Source organism: Hylobates moloch, unplaced genomic scaffold (assembly GCF_009828535.3).
Source record: "Hylobates moloch isolate HMO894 unplaced genomic scaffold, HMol_V3 SCAFFOLD_6, whole genome shotgun sequence".
Taxonomy (NCBI): domain Eukaryota; kingdom Metazoa; phylum Chordata; class Mammalia; order Primates; family Hylobatidae; genus Hylobates; species Hylobates moloch.
The window spans coordinates 71,683,763-71,710,821 of NW_026652281.1; the positions used below are offsets into that span (position 1 = coordinate 71,683,763).

The 27,059-nt window shown below is 43.4% G+C and overlaps 1 protein-coding gene across 1 annotated transcript in view; it reads right to left on the reverse strand.

Moving 5' to 3' along the window:
- Positions 1-27,059, reverse strand: part of IQGAP2 (IQ motif containing GTPase activating protein 2) — a 313,423-nt gene that overhangs the window by 283,730 nt on the left and 2,634 nt on the right. The window lies entirely within an intron of this gene.

Below are 27,059 nucleotides of genomic sequence, written 5' to 3' on the forward strand. Positions count from 1 at the left end.
CCTGGCGAATGCAATTATTTTCATTAATTCTTCACAATATACACGGTTCATGTTTTTTCCCCCATTGACAATTAACTCATTCTTGATACAACTTTCCTGACTTCTACTCAAGCTAATCTTTCATTGAATTAGCACCATGGTGTAACATGAAATGGTTTATGTGCTTTTTCTGTGTAAGTGGTTGTGAATTTTTTTATTCCTTCTATTGAGAGGCGGGTCCCCTCTCCTTAAATCTGGGGAGACTTGCAATAGCTCCTACGAATAAAGAGTGGCAGAAACGCTGTTATGTGACTTCCAAAGCTAAATTATAAAAATCCATGCAGCTTCCACGTGGTCTCTTGGAACATTTGTTCTGTGGAGACGCTCACTCTTGGAACCCTCCCACTTGGGAAGCCAGCTGCCATGCTGCAAGAAGGCTGAGCTCCATGAAGGGTCAACTCGCAGGTGCTCTGGTAAACAGCCCCAGCTGAGTCCAGCCTTCGAGTCATCCCACCCCAGGTACCAGGCATATAGGTGGAGAAGCTTCCAGATGGTTCCAGCCCCCAGCAGTTTCAGTCTTCCCAGCTGAAGCTCGTTAATTGGTCCAGTAAATGGAGCAGAGACAGGCCATTCCCACTGTGTCCTGTCTGGATTCCTGACCCAAAGAATCTGTGCAAATAAGATGGTGGTGGTTTTATTCCACTAAGTTTTGAGGTGATTTGTCACAGAGCACTATGTAACTAGAACCACATATATAGGTCTGCCTGGCTAATTCAAGCAGGTAACATTTTTCACACCTCAAATCCTATTACTTCCAGCTATAAAGACAAGTCCAAGGATTCTGAGGGCTACACTAGGACCTCACATCAGTCTTTAAATCACTGGAACTCCTGTCCCCACCCACAGGATACAGATATCTACTCTCTCCACCTAGATGGATGCCATGAGAAAACTAAAAAATGTCCTAAATCCTACACAAATGAAATAGTCGTGTGTGTGTGTGTGTGTGTGTGTGTCTGTGTATGTGTGTGTCTCCTTTTCATTCAGCTGGAATACAAATGCAAATCCTTAGTGAACTTGGGATTGAAGGTTTGGGCAGGATCTCTGGACTTCAGTTCTCCCACAAAGACTTTCATAGATTGATGTTCTTCTAATTTCAAAGAATTATGAATAGCACAAGTTTAGTTCAACACCCTTCATCAAGGTGATGGGAATGTTAACTAATTTTAACATATTAATATATTATTTTTTGAGGATTTTGTTCTGTCGCCAGGTGAGTGCAGTGCAGATTTGTCTTACGGCCATTGCTCTCCTGCCTCAGCCTCCCAAGTAGCTGGGACTACAGGCGCCCGCCACCACGCCCGGCTAAATTTTTGTATTTTTAGTAGAGATGGGTTTCACCGTGTTAGCCAGGATAGTCTCGATCTCCTGACCTCATGATCCGCCCGCCTCGGCCTCCCAAAGTGCTGGGATTACAGGTGTGAGCCACCATGCCCAGCCTAACATAGATATATTTTTAAAAAGAGAAAAACAGGAATAAAAACTAAAAAGAAAAATGCCTTAAGTACACAAAATGATTATATTTGGGTAATAAGGTCAAAAAGTATCTATAAGAGAAAACATATATGACCCACTTCTCAATGGAAGGAATCACTTTTCATTTCAGATGTTTTTCTAGGAAAGCAATGTACTTCTAGAATTTTTTTTTTTTTTGAGACAGAGTCTTGCTCTGTCACCCAGGCTGTAGTACAATGACGCAATCTTGGCTCACTGAAACATCTGTCTCCCAGGTTCAAGCGATTCTCGTGCCTCAGCCTCCCGAGTAGCTGTGACGACAGGCATGTGCCATCACGCCTGGCTAATTTATGTATTTTTAGCAGAGGTGGGGTTTCACCATGTTGGCCAGCCTGGTCTCGAAATCCTGACCTCAGGTGATCTGCCTTCCTTGGTCTCCCAAAGTGCTGGGATTACAGACATGAGCCACCACACCCGGCTGAGAAACCTTTTTTTTTTTTTTTTTAAGTGGCTGAGAAACTTTTTTTTTTTTTTTTTAAGTAAGTTGGTTTAGTAAGCAATGGAAAGACACTGCCCACTTACAGATTAAGATTCAGGGTAGTCATGGTGACTCACTCCTGTAATCCCAGCACTTTGGAAGGCTGAGACGGGTGGATCACTTGAGGTCAGGAGTTGGAGACCAACCTGACCAACATGGTGAAACCCCGTCTCTACTAAAAAAATACAAAATTAGTTGGGTGTGGTGGCGCACACCTGTAATCCCAGCTACTTGGGAAGCTAAGGCAGAAGAATCGCTTGAACTCGTGAGGTGGAGGCTACAGTGAGCCGAGATCGCGCCATTGCACTGCAGCCTGGGCAACAAGAGCAGAACTCCATCTTAAAAAAAAAAAAAAAAAAAAAAAAGATTCAAAGCAAACTCCTGGCACAGAACAGTGGGTTCCTGGGCTCCCCATCTTCCTTTGCATTACCAGATTTAAACATTTTACTCACTTCACTTGGTGCCCAATACCATACCCCACTCCTCCCTTCCCAGGTACCCAGCAGACCCATAGCAACAAAGGCTTCAGGGTAACAAGGGCAGCACTGAGCTAGGAAAGAAGGTGTCTGGCTGCCCATCACCCTGCAGAGCTGGGCAAGCAGAAAGGCAGGCCAAAGCCCTTCTGAGGGGCTGGTGCTCCTCTGTGAGTCTCTGCTCAAACCACACCCAGGGAGCCACCAAATAGCTCAGAGTCTAACAGTCCAAGCTGCTGCCTCTTTGGGGCTGGTTTGCCCCTTCAGTGCCCATTCAGAGGGTGCAGCCATCTGTCTCAGGCTGTCCTGTTAAACTGCTCCCCTCAGTGCCAGGTAAGGCACTGCAGGCATTGGTCCTCCCACTGCTTGACAGCCTGCAAGGCTGCAGACGGGCTCAGGGGCTCACCTCCAGCACACAGAAGGGTCTGCGAGCAGCCCCGCACACAACAGACTGCTGAAAGCTTACGCTGCCCCCACTCAGAGCCTTTCATCATCCTCCTGGACATATGTGCCAACTTTTCTTTTATGTCAAGAACTGGTCCGTAGCAGAGCCTCACTACTAAGTGTGGCCTGGAGACCTGCAGTGCCGGCATCACCTGGGAGCTTGTTACACATGCAGAGTCTCGGGGCCCAGCCCAGACCTGCGGGAACAGAATCTGCAATTTCACCAAACCCTCACATGAAACACGTGCATTCAAGTGTGGGAAGCACTGTTCTAGAGAACTGTCATTTAAAATGGAACGTTTCTGTCAGGATAAAACCTAGGATGCTAGTCACAGTAGAAATTTTGAAAAAATAGTTTTAAGTTGTGGGAACAAGCATAATCCTATTTCCGGCAGAAAGACCTCATTATTCATGCACTCTTGAAAGGGGAGGGGAGAGAGCTCAGCTCACTTTATTTCAAAGCCAAATCCAAGAGCATGAAAGTGAGGGTATTTCATTTTAAATCACCACCCACCGTCACAACACTAATTGGTCCAGTAAATGGTATTATAAAAGCTTAAGGTGGGAGCTTGGCCAGGCAACACACAGCTTCACAAAAAGAAATGTCCAGAAAACAATTTTGTTTCTTTACTTATAACAGTGATTCTTAACCGGGGCCATGTGGCAATGTCTGGAAACATTTTGTGTTGTCACAAGTGAAGGGGACTGCAACTGGAAGTGAGTGTGTCAGGGATGATGCTAAACATCCTACAATGCACAAGTCAGCACCCCACAACCAAGAATTGTCCAATCCTAAATATTGGCAGTGCTGAGGCTGAGAAACCCTGACCTACAGGATTTAACTCTAATGTTATTTTCTCTTCTCTCTCAGTGCCCGTCACCCATTATGTACTGATGACTCCACTATGCAACTCATTTTTCAGTAAAGTCCTGCACACACTCACACACACACACACACACTCCATGGTTTTTCCCCACTTGGCTCAGAGAAGAGCCTGCCATTGAGTGTGTGACAGCCAGGGATGGAGGGGCAGGGGCCCTGTCCTTTCATCAAGAAGGGTCCCTACTTGTCCTTCCTCATTACCCATGCAGCACAGGCCTTAGGTTACCTATTATAAAATCATGGGCTGTGAGAGCTGGAAGGGGCCTTAGTGATCCTCTCGTCCAGTGCCCTCCCTGTATTAAAGGGGCTGCTTCCCAGCAGACTCGGCACATAGACCAGTTCCCTTACAACACAAAGCAAAAGGAGCCAGGACTCATAAGAAATGCAAAGAAAAGGAACAATGGCACAAGCCCCAGTGTTTGAAGAGCCCGAGCAACTGTTGAATGGTGATGTTCTATTTTTAGCTCAACTTTCCTGAAAAGGAACCCGGCTTCCCCTTTTCTGGAATGCTGTAGCATCCTCTCCAACTGTTTGGTTTCCCTTCTGCTCCAAAGGTTGCTGTAAAGACTGTCTAGGAAAGTGAATGTCATTGCACAGACCCATCCTTATGGGCCGGGTGACCGTAAGTCCTGGCTTGCCCAGGGCTGGCACAATTTATATGGTTGCCTTGGAAAAACTAACAGAATCCCCCTTTCCTAGGTGTCTAGGTTTGGATGATGATTTATACTGTAACCTTTCTTCTGGGGCACGCTGTTCCCAGGGAGAACAAAGCCCCAGGCCTGGCATGCTTTTGCAGAGCACATTAAGCCACAGACCTTAACGTGAAACTGATGTGCAATTATGTCTAATTTGGCCCTTGCTGGTGATGTGCCAGCTGACCGAAATTCTGCTCACTGAAAATGACTGGATGCCGATGAAGGGAAACCCAAAACTGCGCAAACACATTCTAATCCTGTTGACTTGAGAGCGTCAAGACTGAGGATACTGGCACAGACCATGGGAAAACCTGCTCTGAAACTGATCCATGAAGTTAGTACCCAAGAATTTCCATCTCAGACTGAGTCTATCCTCCAGTTTCTAACCCCAGCATGCACGAACAACTCACACTTCTGTGTGGTATGCACGCACTGACCCATGAGGCACAAGTGGTGTTATGGAGCTCAGACGCTCAGGTAAAAGGTAACCGAAAAGCAAGGCCAGCAAAATGATCATTGGCATTTCATCCCATCAACAATGTCTACCTGGGACTTATTAGCCCACACTAGTCAAATCCGAGCAGATGAGAACTTCATCTCTCATAATCAGAAGGAATAATATGAGAACTAATGTGGGTTTTTTTTTTCTTTTGCTTATAATACTTACAAGTCTCTCTGGGAAAAATGAAGACTACAGAACACGAAACATCATTCTATCTAAAACAACTGTTAACAATTTGACATATTTCCTTCCAGTCTTTTCCCCGTACTATTTAGGTTCTAACTTCCCTACAGTGTATCTTGCCTTTTTCTTCATGAATAAGCATTTCTCCATGTCATTATAAACCAATTCATTTATTTTAAGTTGTGTCTGTGGTTCTGCAATGGCAACATTAACAGCTGTTTGCTATTCAGACTTCAAAAGTTTATGTATAACAGAAGGTAGTAAATAAAGAGGATGGAGAAGAAAAAAAGAAACTAAGCAATAAAATTTTAATGAAGAATCTGTCTCCCAGAATGGTGGCCACCAGTGTTATGAGTGTTGAACCGATCCTCAGTCCTGCTGGAACCACTAAGGTTGGGCAGCCCCCCAGCTTAACTGAGCTAGCATAGTCTCCAGATGGATTAAACGAATGCAGGGAAAGAAACAGCAAGAAAGGCAGGGGCTTAGAGTCCTGCAGGAGATAAAGCTGAGGAGGCAGGAGCAGGAAAGGTCTGACTGTGGATGCCTCCTCAGTGTCTCCAGAATCCTTGCCTCCCATGGCAGTCCAGACACGCCATGCGCTGTGCTCTCCTTTCCCTAATCAATCCTACATGCATGCACGCATTAAGGCCAGGCCTGGGCACAGCCTGTCTCCTCTTCACAGAATGCTTCCTCTTTCTCTCACTGGGCACTCTCTCTGTGAGAGTGCTTTATATTTGCTGTTCCATTTTGTCCTAATAATGCCATCAGGCAGGTACTACAATTTCATTACTTCAGGTTACAGGAGAGGAAACCAGAGCTAAGCATTAGCAAATGACAAAGTCAGAGCCCAGCTCTGGGCCACTGGGCCATGTCACCTACCAGAAAATCAGCTCCCTGAGGACCACTGGGCCATGTCACCTACCAGAAAATCAGACAACTACTCACTTGTCCAATGAACACTTTAATTATATCTCCTAAAAATATTTGAGGAGGTTTACAAAAATAGATCTGTTAGGGCTGGGCGTGGTGGCTCACGCCTGTAATACCAGCACTTTGGAAGGCCTAGGCAGGTGGATCACCCGAGGTCAGGAGTTTGAGACCAGCCTGACCAACAGGGTGAAACCCCACCTCTACTAAAAATACAAAATGAGCCAGGCATGGTGGCGCATGCCTGTAATCCCAGCTACTTAGGAGGCTGAGGCAGGAGAATCACTTGAACCAGGGAGGCGGAGGTTGTGGTGAGCCAAGATCGTGCCATTGCACTCCAGCCTGGGCAATGAGCAAAACTTCGTCTCAAAAAATAAAATAAAAAAAAATAAAAAAAGATCTGTTAGGGAAAAAAAGGTTTATAAATAAAAGAAATCTTAAAATTGGGTAAAGGGAAAATAAAAGTAGACAAGGACAATGAAAGCAGAGGGGGATAAACACACTGAAAACAATGTTTAAGCCCCTCACGAGTTCTGCATTCAGTCCCAAATTTGGGTCTCTGTTTTTGATTACCCAAGGCAAAAAATAGAAAGTGGATATTCATAACTGAGTTATGGATATATTTCAGAAAGTCCTGTTGCTATAGAAATTATGTTAAGAACAATATATACCTCTGCCATCCTGCCTGATTAAAGAGCTTCTAAATGAGCCTATTTTCCATTTAACTGTTTGCTAAACCTACAGGTACTACAATGTAAACGTGGTAGAAAACTGCTCTATAAAGGATTCCATGCTTCCCAGTTTCCCTATTCAGAATGTGCTGAATACACTTTAAGTCACTGAGAGACAGTATAAATTATCATCATGAGTTCATTTCTTCTAAACAGTGATACTCTTACTGTGCCCTCTCTCACTAGGTCAGTGCCCACCATGGCTTCATGTGCCTTTTGATGCTTCTAAATCTTTTCTTGCATATCTGCTACTTCTGTACTCTTCCCACTCTTTTTTCTTTTTTTTTTTCTTTTTTTTTTTTTTTGAGACAGAGTCTCGCTCTGTCGCCCAGGCTGGAGTGCAGTGGCGCAATCTCGGCTCACTGCAAGCTCCGCCTCCCGGGTTCACGCCATTCTCCTGCCTCAGCCTCTCCGAGTAGCTGGGACTACAGGCGCCCGCCACCACGCCCGGCTAATTGTTTGTATTTTTAGTAGAGACGGGGTTTCATCGTGGTCTCGATCTCCTGACCTCGTGATCCTTCCGCCTCGGCCTCCCAAAGTGCTGGGATTACAAGCGTGAGCCACCACGCCCAGCCTTTCTTTCTTCTTTCATGTTTTTGTGATGACTTCTCAGCTTTGATGATGACCAAGCACTATTTCTCCTTTTTTGAGATGAAGTCTTGCTCTATTGCCCAGGCTAGAGTGCAGTGGCACGATCTCAGCTCACTGCAACCTCCGCCTCCTAGGTTCAAGCGATTCTCCTGCCTCAGCCTCCCAAGTAGCTGGGATTACAGGCACCCACCACTGTGCCCGACTAATTTTTGTATTTTTAGTAGAAACGGGGTTTCACCACCTTGGCCAGGCTGGTCTCGAACTCCTGACCTCATGATCCACCCACCTAGACCTCCCAAAGTGCTGGGATTACAGGCATGAGCCACCCAGCCCGGCCGACCAAGCACCATTTTAATAGCAGGTACCAGCCAACCCCAGTAACTCATAGCTTCTTCTCTGGCAATGCACATCACTGTTCATGATTAGACAGTCACCGTGCCAAAAAATTTAGAATGTCTAAAATACTTCCTTTTCCCAAATTTAATGGCTATACTGAGTTGATTAGTGGTAATTTTTTATGGCAGGAACAAACAGGAAACTAATAAAATGGATAAATCCTTTACTCAGAAGACAGAGTACCAAGTACCCAAAAGCTGTCTTTCTAGCTTGTATTCAACAGGCATGATAGGCAAAAAGCCTGGCGTAGCATTGCCTGGTTCATTCTGCCACTTACTAGCTGTACCTTGGGCAAGTTACTTAATGTTTCTGCACCTCAGTTTTCCCACCTATAAAATGGGGATAACATTACCAACCTCAGAGTTTAGTTACAAGGATTAAATTGGGCGATTCCTACAAAGTGCTTAAAACAGCACCTGGCATATAGAAGCATCATATGTGTTTGTTATTATCTGCACCATTTGAGATTAACCTGGCAGAAAGTGTAGAAGCCGGTCCCCACTTCTTAGAGCTGTGTGTACATGCCTCCTTCTCATAGACCTGTCCTCTTCTACCAGACATGAAGCACAATCCCCCCAGATTGCACAAGGGAGCCAGAGACAGACCAGAGACTCAGGGTTAAGATGAGGATTTTTCCACTGAAGTAGGATTGTCTGCGTTTCAAAATTTACTAGGCACTCCTGCAGAGCCAACATTTTCTCTTGTTAAATAATCCTGGGAACTCCACACGGAGTACTTAGCACAAGCTCCGAACTAATCATTATGAGACAACCACTTGGTTGCATGGAGTTAAACTGTTGTTTTTATAATTCTTGGCTAATTTCCAGTGAAGGAGTGGAAGAATGATCAGCCTTCAAAAACAGCCGCCTGCTGAGTCCTGGATCTACCTCAGTCAAAGCACAGTGAAGTCAGACTCCTCGGAACACACTTGCTTAATCTGGACCCCGTGGCCTCAGCAATCTATAAAAATTACCAACACTCACCCTTAGGAAATACATAGCTTCTGCTTACTTTAAGGCCAGAGTTATGCTAGAGCTCTCACATGCTCCTGCCACCTTTTGCTCCAGTTAAGAACCACCATTCTAGAGCTCCCAGGCCAGTCTCATCTCAAGACAGTCAAATAGATGCCACCTCCTGTAAAAGAGTAATAACTCATTTAAAAATAACAGTTTCTGGTGTATTGGAATTGTCTAAACACCTTTAAAATCAATGGGAAATATTATATTAATAGCTTGCACTGAATGAATGCTTTCTATGTGTCAGGCACCAAGCACATAGATTAGCTTATTTCATTCTGATTACCATTATTATCCCCATTTTATAGCTAAACAACATGAGCTAGGGAAGTTAAGACCTTGTTCAAGATTGCACAGTATTTGGATGAGCCAGGTTAACAAAACAATATTCTATTTTGAAAATCCCATATGCCCCAAGAGGCAGCTTGTTACTTCGTTTTACACTATTTATAGAAGTCAAAGGCAACTTGTTGTCTATGCACTATTTAAGTCACCAATCAAAAACTTTAAAAATTCTAAAAAGTTATGATTAATGTAAATGAAAAACTGTGACCCTTGTCCTGCATATCTGAGGTCACACCTGAAGTCACAAAGAAGTAAATTTTGCCACAGCTGTAGATTTTTTTTATGAGACAGGGTCTCACTCTGTCACCCAGGCTGGAGTGCAGTGACACTATCATGGCTCACTGCAGCCTCAACTTCCGGTGTTCAAGTGATCCTCCCATCTCAGCTTCCCAAGTAGCTGGGACTACAGGCACACACCACCACGACCAGCTAATTTTTGTATTTTTTTTTTTTTTTTTGCAGAGGATAGGGTTTTGCCATGTTGCCCAGGCTGATCTCCAACTCAACTGGCCTCAAGCGATCCTTCTGCCTCAGCCTCCCAAAGTGCTGGGATTACAGGCATGAGCCATTGCACCCAGCTGCCACAGCTAGACTTTATACCCATTGCTCTTTATCTCGTGTGAAGAAAAGATGAATTTACACATGACCTCCCAGGAGGTAATCCAAACAGGAGCCTAAAGGCTGGCATTCTAATTGGCTTCTTCCTTCAAGTCATGGATACTTCATTCTTTGAAGTGTTCTTCAATTCACTCCATTAAAAAGTGATAGGTATACAATTCCTCAAAAAATTAAACAGAATTACCATATGATCTGGCAATCCCATTTCTGGGTATATACCCAAAACTAAAGCAGAGGCTCAAACAGATATTTGTACACCCATGTTCGCTGTAGCAGCACTCACAATAGCTAAAAGGTGGAAATAACCCAAGTATCAATCAATGAATGAATGGATAAATAAAATGTGGCCTGTACCTTCAATGAGATATTATTCAGCCTTAAAAAGGAAGTATGGATACATGCTACGACATGGTTGAACCCTGAAGACATGCTAAATGAAATAAGCCAGACATAAAAGAACAAATACTGTATAATTCCCCTTACATGAGGTACCTGGAGCAGTCAAATTCATAGAAATGGAAAGTAGAATGGTGGTTATCCGGTGCTGGGAGGAGACAGAATGGGAGTTATTATTTAATGCGTATGGAATTTCAGTTTGGGAAGATAAAAAAGTTCCAGAGGCTGGGCAAGGTGGCTAACGCCTGTAATCCCAGCCCTTTGCGAGGCCAAGGCAGGCGGATCATGAGGTCAAGAGTTCGAGACAAGCCTGGCCAACATAGTGAAACCCCATCTATATTAAAAATTCAAAAGGTTAGTGGGACGTGGTGGCAGGCACCTGTAATCCCAGCTACTCAGGAGGCTGAGGCAGGAGAATCACTTGAACCCGGGAGGCGGAGATTGCAGTGAGCCGAGATCACGCCATTGCACTCCAGCCTGGGTGATAGTATAAGACTCCGTCTCAAAAAAAAAAAAAAAGTTCCAAAGATAGATCGTGATGATGGTTATACCACAATGTGAATGTACGTAATGCCACAAAACTGTCCGCTGAGAAATGGTAAGAATGATAATTTTATGTGCATTTTATCACAAAAAAACACATACAAATAAAGTAGGGTGGATTTAATGAAGTCAAAGAATTGAAACCTTGGCTGCACATTGGAATCTCCTAGGGAGGTTTTTAAAAATATCTATTCATCACCAGTAGTGGGAGGGTGGACACTGTAGCCCCTGATGTGATGCACCTGGAGGAAACAGACCTGAACTCCTCAGAGGATTCAGGGTCATTGCATTGAGAGGGAGCTGGCACCACTGTTCCAGTCTGGGGAAGTCCTTGAGGAACAACAGCCAAAGGCAATGCGAGAAACTTACCTGGGTCCTAAAACATGGCTATAAAGCATAGCAGTAGAATTTATATTGAACAATGGAATTGAACACACAGTAATGGTAACAGGATGAAGCTGGAGAGAAGAATGTCTTTCTCAGTATGTGAGATGTGTGCTGAAGGATTTAGGGGTGAGCCATCCCAATGTCTGTAGATGGAATGGTGTGGCAAGATGTCAACAGGTGGTAAAGCTAAGTGAAGGGAATAGATGTTCACTGTATCCTTCTTTGAGGTTTTGAGAGCTTGAAAATGTTTAAAATACAAAAAAAAAAAAAAAAAGAAAAGAAAAAGAAAAATAATACCCTAGTGAGCACAGGCCTGGTAGCTCACACCTGTAATCTCAGCACTGTAGGAGACCGAGGTGGGGGGGATCACTTGAGATCAGGAGTTTGAGACCAGCCTGGCCAACATGGTGAAACCCTGTATCTGCTAAAAATACAAAAAATTAGCCAGGTGTGGTGACATGTGTCTGTAATTCCAGCTACTTGGGAGGCTGAGGCAGGAGAATTGCTTGAACCTGAGAGGCGGAGGTTGCAGTGAGCTGAGACCATGCCACTGTATCCAGCCTGGGCAACAGAGTGAGACTCAAAACAAAACAAAACAAAACAAAACACCCTAGTGAGATCCTGTCTCAACCAAAAAATACTTTTTTAATTAGCCAGGTGTGGTGTACATGCCTGTAGTCCTAGCTACTTGGGAGCATAGCTTGAGCCCAGGAGTTCAAGGCTGAAATGAGCCAAGATCATGCCAATGATGTACTCCAGCCTGGAAAACAGAGCCAGACCCTGTCAAATAAATAAATAAATAAAGTTTAAAATAAAAACACCTATGCCAGAATATTCTATCCCCAAATAAACAGAGGATAGTGACAATATCCAGGGAACACGCATTTTCTTGGTAAAGCTTTCCTGGAGTTTCCAGTGGGTAGCCAGGTTGACAACTATGAATTAGATGATCTCTTATCCAAGATGGGATATTGTGCTGGCGTGGATAATAGTCAAGGGCGTGGATAATAGTCAAGGACATGTAATCAACCAAGGAGGCTGGCCCGCTGTTGACACCTAGCAGCCCTAGGAAACCTTCTCAAGCATTAAGTGACCCTAGCCACACTATCTTCCACACTCACCCCCCTACTTTTCCTAAGAATAAGCCATAAGCTTTATAAAGAGAGGATCTCTGTCATCAGATTAGGAGACAGAATTGCCTTCCCAAGCTTTATCCTCCAGTGTTAAAAATACAGATGTCCCCTCCCTCGCACAGTAGTTTCCCTTGATATTTTCCTACAGCATGGATCTCAAAGAAACTACTCTTAAAGTCTTTTCAATTTAGATTTTTTTTTTTTTTTTTGAGATGGAGTCTCACTCTGTGACCCAGGCTAGAGTACAGCTAATTTTTAAAAAATTTTTTTGTAGAAACAGAGTCTCCTGACATTGCCCAGGCTGGCCTCAAACTCCTTGGCTCAAGCAGTCCTCTCGTCTCTCTGCCTCCCAAAGTACTGGGATTACAGGCGTGAGCCACCAGGTCCAGCCTCAACTCAGAGATTCTTACTATTAACTTCTGTTTTCAAAATTCACACTTCCTAGTAAAAGAAATGCTAAGATGGACAAGGAAGAATCCAGCTAAAAATCATATATTAGGATTTAGAAAAGTTACATCTCAAAGATAGTGCTACCAAAATGCAAAATGTTGCCTTTCCAGTTGAAGGAGAAAGGAAAATCTCTCTCTTTTTTTTTTTTTTTTTTTTTTTTTTTTACACACACACACACACACACACACACACACACGCATGCAAACACACACACAAAATCTCTCACTCAGATGGAATTTTGATAAAAATTGGATGAAAGGTCGTTCAAGGTTATATATGTGAAATAGCATTAGTGATGTGATTAAGAGCACTGTCCCTAGACAGAGGTTATCTAGACATAATCTTGGGCAAATTACCAAATCTCCCTATAAACTAGTTTTCTCATCATGAAAAGAAAAAAGAAATAAATCTTATACCTCTCTAATAAGATTGTTGGGAGAATTAAATAAATTAATTTGTATAAAATACTTAGAAGATTGGTTGGCATGTAATATGTACTATTCATTGTTTATTGTTGTTGTTGTTGTTGTTGTTGTTTTTTGAGGCAGAGTCTCGCTCCATCACCCAGGCTGGGATGCAGTGGTGCAATCTCAGCTCACTGCAACCTCTGCCTCCCGGGTTCAAGCGATTCTCCTGCCTCAGCCTCCCGAGTAGCTGGGATTACAGGCGCCCACCACCACGCCCAGCTAGTTTTTTTATTTTTAGTAGAGACAGGGTTTCACCATGTTGGTCAGGCTGGTCTTGAACTCCTGACCTCATGATCTGCCCACCTCGGCCTCCCAAAGTGCTGGGATTACAGGTGTGAGCCACCGCGCCCAGCCAGGAAAATCTCATTTCAAACACCGTTTCAAAAAAAGCACATATCAGCCAGGCACAATGGCTCATGCCTATAATCCCAGCACTTTAGGAAGCTGAGGGAGGCAGATCACTTGAGCTCAGGAGTTTAAGACCAGCCTGGGCAACATGGCGAAACCCCATCTCCTACTAAAAATATAAAAATTAGCTGGGCATAGTGGCGTACACCTGTAATCCCAGCTATTTGGAAGACTAAGGTGGGAGAATGGCCCGAGCCCAGGAGGCGGAGGTTGCAGTGAGCCAAAATCGCACCACTGCACTCCAGCCTGTGACAGAGCCAGACCCTGTCTCAAAAAATAAATAAATAGGCCAGGCGCGGTAGCTTACGCCTGTAATCCCAGCACTTTGGGAGGCCAAGGTGGGTGGATCACTTGAGGTACGGAGTTCGAGACCTGCCTGGCCAACATGGTGAAACCTTGTCTCTACTAAAAATATAAAACTCAGCATGGTAGCAGATGCCTGTAACCTCAGCTACTCGGGAGGCTGAGGCAGGAGAATCACTGGAACCCGGGAGGTGGAGATTGCAGTAAGCCGAGATCCCGCCACTGCACTCCTGCCTGGGTGACAGAGCAAGACTTCATCTCAAAAATAATTATTTTAAAACATATGTCACAAAGCTAAGGTAGCATTGCCTTTGAGGTAATCATTAAATGATAAACCCATTTCAACACTGATAAGACTTCACCAAAGAATTACTCAAATAAGTGGCAAATCCCTCCCCACCATAGATACACACACACACACACACACACACACACACACACTTGAACAATTCTCAGAGCAATCTCCCATACCTCACCCCCTTCTGAGGTAGGGTAAACATAAACTCATTTTTCAAATGTAGAAAGAAGCTCAGACCAGCCTGGGCAACATGCCAAGACTGCCTCTACCAAAAAAATTTTTTGTAATTAGCTGGGCATAGCGGTACATGCCTGTGGTCCCATCTACTCAGAAGGCTGAGGTAGGAGGATCACTTGAGCCCAGGAGCTGGAGGCTGCAGTGAGCTGTGATGACACCACTGCACTCCAGCCTGGGTGACAGAGTAAGATCCCTGTCTCCAAAAATAAAAAAGAGCTCAGGCCGGGTACATTGGCTCACACCTGTAATCCCAGCACTTTGGGAGGATGAGGTGGGCGGATCATTAGGTCAGGAGTTTGAGACCAGCCTGGCCAATATGATGAAACCCTGTCCCTACTAGTAATACAAAAATTAGCCAGGCGTGGTGGCACACACCTGTAGTCCCAGCTACTTGGGAGGCTGAGGCAGAAGAATTGCTTGAACACGGGAGGCGGAGGCTGCAGTGAGCCAAGATCACACCACTGCACTCCAGCCTGGGTGACAGACAGAGTGAGACTCCATCTCAAAAAAAAAAAAAAAAGCTCAAAGAAGTTATACCCAATATTACACAGTAAGTGGCACCTTGGTCTAAGTCCTCAGATGCTAGATGCAGGTCTTGCTATCACAGTGCTTCTCGTCTCTCATTGGTCTAGGGTGACGGTACTTCCATGGCTACCTCCGTTTTACAGCATAATGCTTCCAAGCATTATTCTAAGCAGCTTCCAAGATGCTAAACAAGACTAATCTATCTTGTTTTGCCTGTATACTGCTCACAGATGTTTTCCTTCCAATTTCAGTGACTAAAGTAGCAAATGCATTCTCCAGCTGAGAGACACTCCAAAGCTTCCTATTATTTTATACAGGCTGTGATCACATTTGACCCCTGAAGGCATTTGGTCATAAACCCTGTGTAAATTCCACCTTATACATGGCATCTGGCACCTCCTGTTGAATGAAGGAATGGTCATGAGTAGTTCACCTCTTCACAGGCTCTTCAGAGTTCACTTTGTGAGTCAAGACACCACTTTTGTGTCACAACCTTTATTTCCCCCATGGACACTAGTTGATTCATTACTACCTTTTACAGATCTGCTTCCTACACACTTTCTTTTCACATTTTTTTTTTTTTTTGAGACAGTCACTCTCTGTTGCCTAGGCTGGAGTACAGTGGCATGATCTTGGCTCACTGCAACCTCCACCTCCTGGGTTCAAGAGATTCTCTTGCCTAAGCCTCCAGAGTAGCTGGGATTACAGGCATATGCCACCATGCCCAGCTAATATTTTTTGTATTTTTAGTAGAGACACGGTTTCACTACATTGGCCAGGTTGGTCTTGAACTTCTGGCTTCCAGTGATCTGCCTGCCTCGCCTCCCAAAGTGGTGGGATTCTGGGCGGGAGCCACCGTGCCCGGCCCCTTTCACAAATTATTAACTACAACAACTTAACAACTATAGAGTCCTGGGCCTCTTAACATTTCTGTCCCTCATTCTCTATGCATGTACACACATACATACTTGGAAAATTAGCCATTGAATCCTTCCAATAATAACTGATCTATCTTTCAGATAAATTTTCATAGGGCAGAGTTTGTAGCTAAAGAGAACTTTGTATCTAGAGCAGCAAAGGGTAACTGTTATAATTTTTCCTAACTTAACTTTTATAGTCTAACTATAAAAACATGTATAGCTGAAAATTTGAGGAAGAAGAAAAAATATTAGTCACAAAACATCTCACTACCTACACAGAATCACTGCTGACATGTTGACCTATGTACCAGACGTGGGGATACAGCATAGACCAAAAGATACAGTCCCAATTCCTCATGGATTTTACTGCTGTTCTATGTTGTCCACATTATTCTCAAAACATATTTTTCAAAAACACACATTTGCTTTATTTTTTCAAAGGGTAATATAGCATATGGTGAAAACTATTTCAAATCGTATTCCCACTCCTGCCCCCGGTCCCTCTTCCCAAAGGCAACTTCTAAAAAGATATTATAACCTTTTAGATTATTTGCATAACCTTCTAGAAATATTCACATGTCCACAGGTTGAGGATGTCCCTCCCTGTTTGGTTTGTCTTATTTGTCCTACTTAGCAGAGAAAGGTACATATTTTCAGAGATATCAAAGCTACAACATAGAAGCACATCATAAACTCCATTTCTTTCTCAGAGTTCCCCTAATCCAATGTGAAAAGTTACAGGCAGAGTCCACAGTGAAGAGGAATAAGCAAGCACAATCCTCCAAACTCTTAGCCAATTCAAACTAATAGCAAAGATTAGACTGGAGAACTAAGGAAGGAAGCTTTGAGACTATTGACAAAATCAGCGCCAAAGCAGGGAAGGGCCTCACATGACCCTGGCTCTCGTGGAGGAAAAAATTATCTTTACATATTAATTTTTTATTTTTGTAGAAACAGGGTCTTGCTATGTTGCCCAGATGGTCTTGAACTCCTGGCCTTAAGCAATCCTCCTGCCTTAGCCTCCCAAAGTGCTGGGATTACAGGCTTGAGCCACCATGCCTGGCCTTAGATATTCTTTACAAATAAATGTATCTTTGTTTCTTTTTGGAAAATAAAACTCATTAGTAGAGAACAGAATGAGAGCAAATGCATGTTTGTATTAGCTCTATAACTACTATTTCTTGGACAAACTTCCTAAGAGTTCAACGCAGCGAGGCTCTGGTGGGCTGCCTTACTAGATCTTACCTGAGGAAGCACAGTTTAGGGGGCAAGTGAATGGGGAGTCATATTTCATGAGGCTGACTATGTGGCTATCTTACCAGGCCCCTCATCCCACCCTAAGAAGCCTGCTTCGTGTAGGACTGGGGCAAAGAACAGAAAAGCGACAATCTCAAGGACCAAGACTGGCTGATTACAGTGGTCCCCTTTTGGGGAGGTGAGGAATAATAGAGGGGTTATTAGCAAACATTTCTATGAAAAGTACTAGAATTTTTTTTAAAGTGGGCACGTGAGTTGCAGCCCAGGTTTTCGATTCCTAATGGCTCCAACATTCCAGTTAGTCCTCTCAGTTGAGCTTCACTGAGCTTATGAACACAAAACTTCATTAACTTTGTAAAGGCGGTGAGGCCTGAGGGACGTTAGATGAACCCAGTGTACCAAGTGTACTTCCTCTTCCTCACCTCCCTTCTAAACTCCCACAGGACTGGGTTGACCACAAGGTTGGCTGACCCTGGTAGCTAAGTCAAACTCTACATTCTGAAGCAAGCGTAAAGATTCAAACACATTTCAAGTAGCTCCTTCCCATCTACATAGCATTATAAACCCTCAGGCTTTTAGACAAGCAACAGCAGCAGCAATGACCAAATTCAACTTGGAAGCCTAAATGAAATGAGAGAATGCTTGGTAACTTCAGAGTGACACGTCCAAGACCCCCTGCAAGATGGCAAACTATGCAACACAGAAGTCCAAATGTTCTCCCCACCTCAGCTATATCTGGAAACAATAGAACATATTAGTTTTTTGTTTTTTGTTTTTTTTTTTTTTTTGAGACGTTGTCTCGCTCTGTCGCCCAGGCTGGAGTGCAGTGGCGCAATCTCGGCTCACTGCAAGCTCCGCCTCCCGGGTTCACGCCATTCTCCTGCCTCAGCCTCTCCGAGTAGCTGGGACTACAGGCTCCTGCCACCACGCCCGGCTAATTTTTTGTATTTTTTAGTAGAGATGGGGTTTCACCGTGGTCTCGATCTCCTGACCTCGTGATCCACCCGCCTCGGCCTCCCAAAGTGCTGGGATTACAAGCGTGAGCCACAGCGCCCAGCCAGAATATATTAGTTTTTTAAGTATACAGACACAAGGATTAATTTGGTCCCCACCCAAATTGATAGACTGAAGTATTTCCATGTAGATAACTTAAGAATTTTCCCATTCTGAAGAGAAAATAGGGCTAGAGTTGGGTGCGGTGGCCCACGCCTGTTATCCCAGCACTTTCGGAGGCAGAGACGGATGGATCACCTGAGGTCAGGAGTTCGAGAGCAGCCTGACTAATATGGTGAAACCCCATCTCTACTTAAAATACAAAAAGTAGCCTGGTGTGGTGGCATGTGCTTGTAGTCTCAGCTACTCAGGAGGCTGAGACAGGAGAATTGCTTGAACCTGGGAGGTGGAGGTTGCAGTGAGCCGAGATGGCACCACTGCACTCCAGCCTAGGCGACACAGAGAGACTCCATCGCAAAAAAAAAAAAAAAAGAAAAAAAAGAAAAGAAAAGAAAAAAGAAAATAGGGCTAGGATTTTAAATCCACTTTCTGTTAAAGTGAAAAAGAACAGGCAAGGAGGTAAAGAAGGATACAGACCAAGGGGCAGCAGTAATGAGTGGGGTTCTGCCATCACCATCCCTGCCCTTTAGGTGTTGACTCCATGGCAGCACACTCTGAGCATGTACGTTTCCATCTATTAAATCATTTAATCCTTTGATGATGCATTTTACATTTTACAGATGAGGAAACTGAGGCACAGAGAAATTAAAACAACTTGCTCAGGTTCCACAGGGGATGGAAGCAAATCTAAACTCAACATTTAATGTTTGCATGGCATCTGAAAGCTGCCGAGATGATCTTTAATTAGACAGATAATAGAAATAAATTCCTCATTTAGATAAACAATACAGTACAGACATGTTATGCAAAACCTGTCATAACAGCAAATATTTACTGAGTATCTTCTAAGTGCCAGGATACCAAGCTGCTGGCTAGATACTGAATCTAAGCATAAGTATGTGAAATATATGTTGCTTCAATTACATGCAAATCAAGCCTACTTATTTGGAGACAACTATAGGATATGCATTAACATTACTTAACATGGAATTCATATTGCCAGTAAAATACAAGAACTGAGACAAAATTATCAGGAACTATGCCAGGCACGGTGGTACACACCTGTAGTCCCAGCTCCACAGGAGGCTAAGGCAGGAGGATCACTTGAGCCCAAGAGTTCAAGTCCAGCTTGAGCAACATAGTGAGATCCTATCTCTTAAAAAAAATTATCGAGAAATAAACTACCCTAATTTAAAAAAAATATTAAAATGTCTTCCTTCAGAGATTTAGTAGTAATAGAGAAAGAACAACCAATTAGAAATCTTCTTTTTGGGAGATCCCAAGCAATAAACAATAAAAATGTCCTCCTATCTTTTATCAATGGTAAAATAAACAGATTGGTAGTTTCCCTGCAATTTGGGAGTGACCTGGGTGCACTTATGTCTAACAAATAGTATCTCTGCTAACATATTCAACAGTTCTAAAAATTGTGAATGAATAAAAGAATAAATGAATAACACTGTAGGTGTCCTGGAGAGAAAAAAAATGGAGGAGGAGGACATCTATCAATTCTTACTGTCCAGCCCCCCACGTGCCACCCCCAGGGATTAGAAGCTCAGAATTTCCAGGCTTAGAGTTCCCTTTCTTACACAAAAAGGTTCCCCGTTCACTCAGCCTTCCCAATGGCTCCTAAAAGCCTCACTCCCAGCTGAAATTCCTGGGAAGCTAACCTTGCTTTATCTCTAGTCAGTGGAGATTTTAAACTTTTCCATTTGTTTTATCTGTTTTGTGCTGCTATAATAGAATACCTGAGACTGGGTTATTTATGATGAAGAGAAATTTGTTTCTGCACAGTTCTGGAGGCTAGGATGTCTAAGGTTGAGGGGCCTGCAACTGGTGAGGGCCTTCTTACTGCACCGTAACATGGCAAAAGGCATCGCATGGGTGAAAGAGAGAAAAGGAGGCTGAACTCAACCTTTTACCAAACTCACTCTCACAATAACAACATTAACCCATTCACGAGGGCAGAACTCTGGTGGCCTAATCGCCACTCATTAGGCTCCACCTCCCAACACTACTGCATCGGGGATTACGTTCCAACACATGAACTTTGGGGAATACATTCAAACCACAGCACCTTCCAAATCACATTTGTTTCCCAGAAGAAAGAAAAGCAAACTTAAAGCCATAGCAAAATTAATTCTATAAAATAAATATGAACCTGTAAAGTAATCAGGACTGGTTAGCATGTGGTTTACAAATCAAACATTCAAGAGATACTGTAAATAAAGCGTTCCATAACATACTCATGTGTTTTCACTTACTTGACAAAAACTTGCAAGCACTGTGAAGAGTATATATCAGAAATGCCTCTTTACCTTTCTGATGCTCTAGCGCATCAGAATCACCTGGAGGGCCTGTTAAAACTCAGACTGCAGACCCTGTCGCAGACTTTCTGATTTGGCCAGTCTGAGTGGGGCCTGGGCATCTGCCTTTGCAACAAGCTCTCAGGAGATGTTCTGCTGCTGCTGCTCCAGAGACTGCTCTTTGAAAACCACTGCATATACTAAATAAACAGCTGTCAGCTCCTCTTAGGCACCTTGGCAAGAAGAAGTCATACATAATACACGATTATAAAATTAAAGGAAGGTCCAATTAGAGCTTAGTAAAATCCCACAAAAAGTCTAAGTGAAAGTTCCTCAGGCAATTGCCAATGAATTGGAAACACAGTCTAAGTCATTCTTCAACAAAACTGGGATGCTGGACATTGCAGGACCGTAAATCAGCGAAATCTGAAAGGTAAACGTTGCCACAATTAATGGAGAGAATGAGGAAAAATGAGGTGAGAGAAACCCTACCCCCTAGAGAATTCAGTTGTCAAGATCCTTGTCCTGCTCTAAGTACAACTCGTTTTCTTACCTGTTCTCAGAGAATTCACCTATCCTCGGCAAAACCCTCTGGCAAAGCTGTTCATCCAAAAGACAGCCAAACCCAGAAGCACGGTGAAGAGGCTGCTGAGCAGCCAGCAGAGAGGGCACCAAATGCTCACATCGCTACATCTCGCCACACCTGCCTCCCCTGTCACTCACTTCACTGGGCCACTCACCCATATCTCTAATGAAAAGTTTGGGGTGGTTTTTTTTTTTTTAAACCATCTCGAAGAACAAGAAGATACATCAGTAAGGCGTTGCATCAGGTGACTCTCCTCAGGACAGCTCCAATTGTCCTTTACTGCCTAGATATATAGAAAATTCCTGGATCCCTTCCTTACACCTTATACAAAAATTAATTCAAGATGGATTAAAGACTTAAATGTTAGACCTAAAACCATTAAAATCCTACAAGAAAACCTAGGCAATACCATTCAGGACATAGGCGTGGGCAAGGACTTCATGTCTAAAACACCAAAAGCAATGGCAACAAAAGCCAAAATTGACAAATGGGATCTCATTAAACTAAAGAGCTTCTGCACAGCAAAACAAACTACCATCAGAGTGAACAGGCAACCTACAGAATGGGAGAAAATTTTTGCAACCTACTCATCTGACAAAGGGCTAATATCCAGAATCTACAATGAACTCAAACAAATTTACAAGAAAAAAACAAACAACGCCATCAAAGAGTGGGCAAAGGACATGAACAGACACTTCTCAAAAGAAGACATTTATGCAGCCAAAAAACACATGAAGAAATGCTCATCATCACTGGTCATCAGAGAAATGCAAATCAAAACCACAGTGAGATACCATCTCACACCAGTTAGAATGGCCATCATTAAAAAGTCAGGAAACAACAGGTGCTGGAGAGGATGTGGAGAAATAGGAACACTTTTACACTGTTGGTGGGACTGTAAACTAGTTCAACCATTGTGGAAGTCAGTGTGGCGATTCCTCAGGGATCTAGAACTAGAAATACCATTTGACCCAGCCATCCCATTACTGGGTATATACCCAAAGGACTATAAATCATGCTGCTATAAAGACACATGCACACATATGTTTATTGCAGCACTATTCACAATAGCAAAGAGTTGGAACCAACCCAAATGTCCAACAACGATAGACTGGATTAAGAAAATGTGGCACAAATACACCATGGAATACTATGCAGCCATAAAAAATGATGAGTTCATGTCCTTTGTAGGGACATGGATGAAACTGGAAAACATCATTCTCAGTAAACTATTGCAAGAACAAAAAAACAAACACCGCATGTTCTCACTCATAGGTGGGAATTGAACAATGAGAACTCATGGACACAGGAAGGGGAACATCACACTCCGGGGATGGTTGTGGGGTTGGGGGAGGGGGAGGGACAGCATTAGGAGATATACCTAATGCTAAATGACGAGTTAATGGGTGCAGGAAATCAACATGGCACATGGATACATATGTAACAAACCTGCACATTGTGCACATGTACCCTAAAACCTAAAGTATAATAATAATAAAAAAAAGAGAAAAAAAAAAAGAAAATTCCACAGTACAAATATACTAGCATGCCTTTCAGGTTTTCCTCTGACCTTCCTCAAGGTCATTTCAAATTCATAACTTTCATGAAGCCCTCCCATTGCCCCCATCCAAATCCATCCTTCTCCTATCTTCTGTTCCACAGAACTTGGAATGGCACTAAAAGTATAAGCACTTTTACTTGTCACCTGGATTCTCTGGTAAGCTGTCAGCAGCTAAGTGGTGTTTCATTCATCCCAGTATTTTGCTAGTATTAGGTGCTCAATCAATTGAAACGATTACAACTTGTTTAGCACTATGTGCCAGGAACCACATCAGCCACCTCTATAGATATATCATTTCCACACACCTCTCAAGGTACAGGAGAAAACCCCAAGGCTACTGAGGCAGGCAATGGAAGTCAGAATTCAAACCCACATCTATTCAACTCCAAAGCTTTTGCCATTTTATCAACACCATACTGCCTCTTAAGAGAGAAAAATAAAATAGAGCAGTAAGGTGACAAAGTATCAGCTTGCAGGTCGGCCTCACTACTACAAGTTTCTATTTAATTTCTCAACAATCCCAGACTTTAAGGTATGGGCGGTGTATGTAATAAAGCATGTTTTACAAATTATCCTATTAGCAATCACTGGGGCACATGTCACTATATTATTATGGAAAAGCCTTTCACTTCAGCACCTCACAGTAAGAGATGGGATGTTTCTAAATATACATAAAATCTTTTGATGAAGCTTGGATGTATTCTATAAAAAGCCCATGAAAGGCTGGGGGCGGTGGCTCATGCCTGTAATACCAGCACTTTGGGAGGCTGAGGAAGGCAGATCATTTGAGCTCAGGAGTTCGAGACCAGCCTGGCCGACATGATGAAACCGCATCTCTACCAAAAATACAAAAATTAGCTGGGCATGGTGGTACACGCCTATAATCTCAGCTACTCAGGAGGGTGAGGCACGAGAATTGCTTGAACCTGGGAGGCAGAGGTTGCAGTGAGCTGAGATCATGCCACTGCACTCTAGCCTGGGTGACAGAGCAAGACTCTGTCTCAAAAAAAAAAAAAGCACACGTATTCTATGCTGTTTCTTGGGGGGAAAAAATTCAGCAGCAAAATCAACTTTATGCATCTATTTATAAATGAGCACACTACCCAATGGCCAAAGTTTTTTTTGTGTTGTTGTTTTTTGTTTGTTTGTTTTAGAGATGGGGGTCTCACTGGGCATGGTGGCTCACGCCTGTAATCCTAGCACTTTGGGAGGCTGAGCTGGGCAGATCACTTGAGGTAGGAAGTTCGAGACCAGCCTGACCACACGGTGAAACCCCACCTCTACTAAAACATACAAAAATTAGCTGAGTGTGGTGGCGCATGCCTATAGTCCCAGCTACTTGGGAGTCTGAGGTGGGAGAATCACTTGAACCCAGGAGGCGGAGGTTGCAGTGAGCCCAGATCTCACCACTGCACTTCAGCCTCGGTGACATAGTGGAACTCTATCTCTAAATAAATAAATAAACAAGAGAGATTGGGTCGGGTGGGGGGCGGGCAGATCTCACCATGTTGCCCAGGCTGGAGAGCTGTGGCTATTCACAGGTGTAATCATTGCACACTACAGCCTGGAAATCTTGATCCTCCTGCCTCAGCCTCCCAAGTAGCTGTAACTACAGGTGTATACCACCACATCCAGCATAAATAGCTACAGGTTTCTACATCTTGAGCGAATCATGACAAACTCCTTAAAGACACAGAAGGGGTGAACATTTATGATTCAGGGGCAGCAAACTGGCAACAGTCAATGAGGAAAGGCTCCAGGATCTGACAGTGCTGCTTCCAAGTTCCCCTGCCACCAGCTAGCAGGGTGGCCTTGACACAGTACTAGGGGTTTCAGCTTCTTTGTGAAATGGAAAACCACTGGCCCTCTCAAAGGCCATAATGAGCCGATGATAACAGTAACAACATGAAAAGCACCCAGCCCTTGGTAAGTTCACAAACCTTTGTTCCATATCCCATATTAAACTGCCTGCCCTGTAGGACTTACCTGACCCTATCAAATCAGACGTTGAGTAGTCTTTGTTTCTCTTTTGGTTACCATGAAGACATGGTAAGCATTAGATCTGTTTGTATACTAGCTTTTGTTTTTCTTGAGACAGAGTCTCGCTCTTTTGCTGAGGCTGGAGCGCAGTGGTGCAATCTTGGCTTATTGCAACCTCTGCCTCCTGGGTCCAAGCGATTCCCCTGCTTGGGATTCCCCTCTTTGGGAATTCTCCTGCCTCGGCCTCCGAAGTAGCTGGGATTACAGGCATGCACTACCACACCAGGCTAATTTCTGTATTTTTAGTAGAGACGAGGTTTCACTATGCTGGCTAGGCTAGTCTCAAACTCGTGACCTCATGTGATCCACCCGCCTTGGCTTCCCAAAGTCCTGGGATTACAGGTGTGAGCCACCATGCCCAGCCTTTTAAGTAGAAGGGGCTGTTAAAAAGCTTGTGTAGTGAGAGGGTGGATGGCAATAGTAAGTCATTGGTTCCCTAGAGAAAAAGGAGTTAACACCCCAAATAACACTAAATTCTAAAACAAACTCGGTATTACAAGCTTAAACTCTCCCAAACAAGTCATTCTGGCTAACAGCATGTGTAATTAAAGTTAAAAGCATACTAAAATAACACTTTAGCTGTTGACCTTAAAGATCCTTTTGAAAAGCTCAACCAAAACACCAGCATACGAGGAAGCAGCTTGACTTTTTGTCTACTGAAGACAGTATCTCAGGATAAGGCTGCATATACCTTTCTATGGTTCAAGTGAAAGCACTGATAGGATGTTACAGCTGAGCTATGCTAAATACAGACTTATTCAATCCCCTTTTACACAACTGCGTTTAACTACTTCAGAACTTAAATTTCATCTCAGATTGGTCATCGTAGATGGATAAGAGTTTAGTTGCACTGACCACCCCAAAACTCCAGTTTCCAGGTAACTAACTTAGTAACCTCACCATTCAGACAAGAGCAGAGAGTAGTACTCAAAAGCTCACAGTATCAGGCCAGGTGTGGTGGCTCACACCTGTAATCCCAGCACTTTGGGAGGCTGAGGAGGGAGGATTGTTTGAGCTCAGCCTGGGCAACATGGCGAAAACCCATCTCTACAAAAAAATACAAAAATTAGCTGGGTGTGGTGATGTGTGCCTGTAGTACCAGCTACTCAGGAGGGTGAGGTGGGAGGACAGCTTGAAGCTGGAAGGTTTGAGGCTGCAGTAAGTCATGATTGCACCACTGCACTCCAGCCTGGGTGAGAGAGCAAGATACTGCCTAAAAAAAAAAAATAATAATGCTCCACCAGAATCTTTCTCAACTCCCCCTTCCCTACCCCCACAACATGCTGGACTTAGGTTGCACTTTTTAAAAAGAAGCAAACAGTGAAACATTGATCCCCATTTCTTTGTACAATGTGTCTCATGAAAGGAAGGCTCTGAATCTTGTAAAGTGTAGAAAACCACAGTTCTTGCCTATGCAATCATTAGAGACCCACTGTAGCCACTTAAGTGTTGATTGGGTTATCAGCGGTAAGTGAAGTCATCTGCCTAGTCACAAACCCCTCTTTTGCCCTTGCTGGTGTTTTTAACTCCCAAGTAACTGGAACAAAACTTACGACAGATCATGGCAGCAATGTGTTTTCAGAATTAATTTGGCAGATACATCATAATCCATTACAACAACACAAGTTATTTGCAAATCACACCTAAGCATAAGTGTCATCTTAATTTGGTTGAGTATAGAAAAATACTGTATATACAATATATAGTACATACTATGTCTATATCGGCATTAGTTTAAATAGCTACCTATCACTTCCTTCTTCCACCTCTTCCCTTCAGAATTGTGTTACTGAACTGTTTCAGCTTTGTTTGTAGTATTAACATTATACAAAAATAACTTCACAGATTGCAGGAAGATGTGGCCAACAGTGGTGGAAATTAAATAGAAAATAGCCTATTTAATTTCAATCCAGTGCTCCTGTGTGCAAATCAGGGTGACTTCAGCAATCTTGCATCTGTCAGAAACCTGAGAAGAGTCAGAGGCCTCACGGAGAACTCATTGAGAAATCCCTCAAGTACAATTTATTATGTGGCCTTTTACAGACATTCAGCCTGGTACAGAGGAGAAAGACCATAGCAGCCCTGAGCTGAGTTAATTTAGTTACTTTGTGTAAGAACTACTGAATTAAATGAGGAGTCAAGTGGGTAGGAGAAAGAGCAGAACAGAAGCTCAGACCCAAAATAAGCAATAGACAACTTAATTCAAACTACCAAAAAGTTGTGTTTAAAGCCCAGTCTCAAACATCTTATACTCAGAACATTCAGCACTAGAACTGAAATTACGATGTATTGC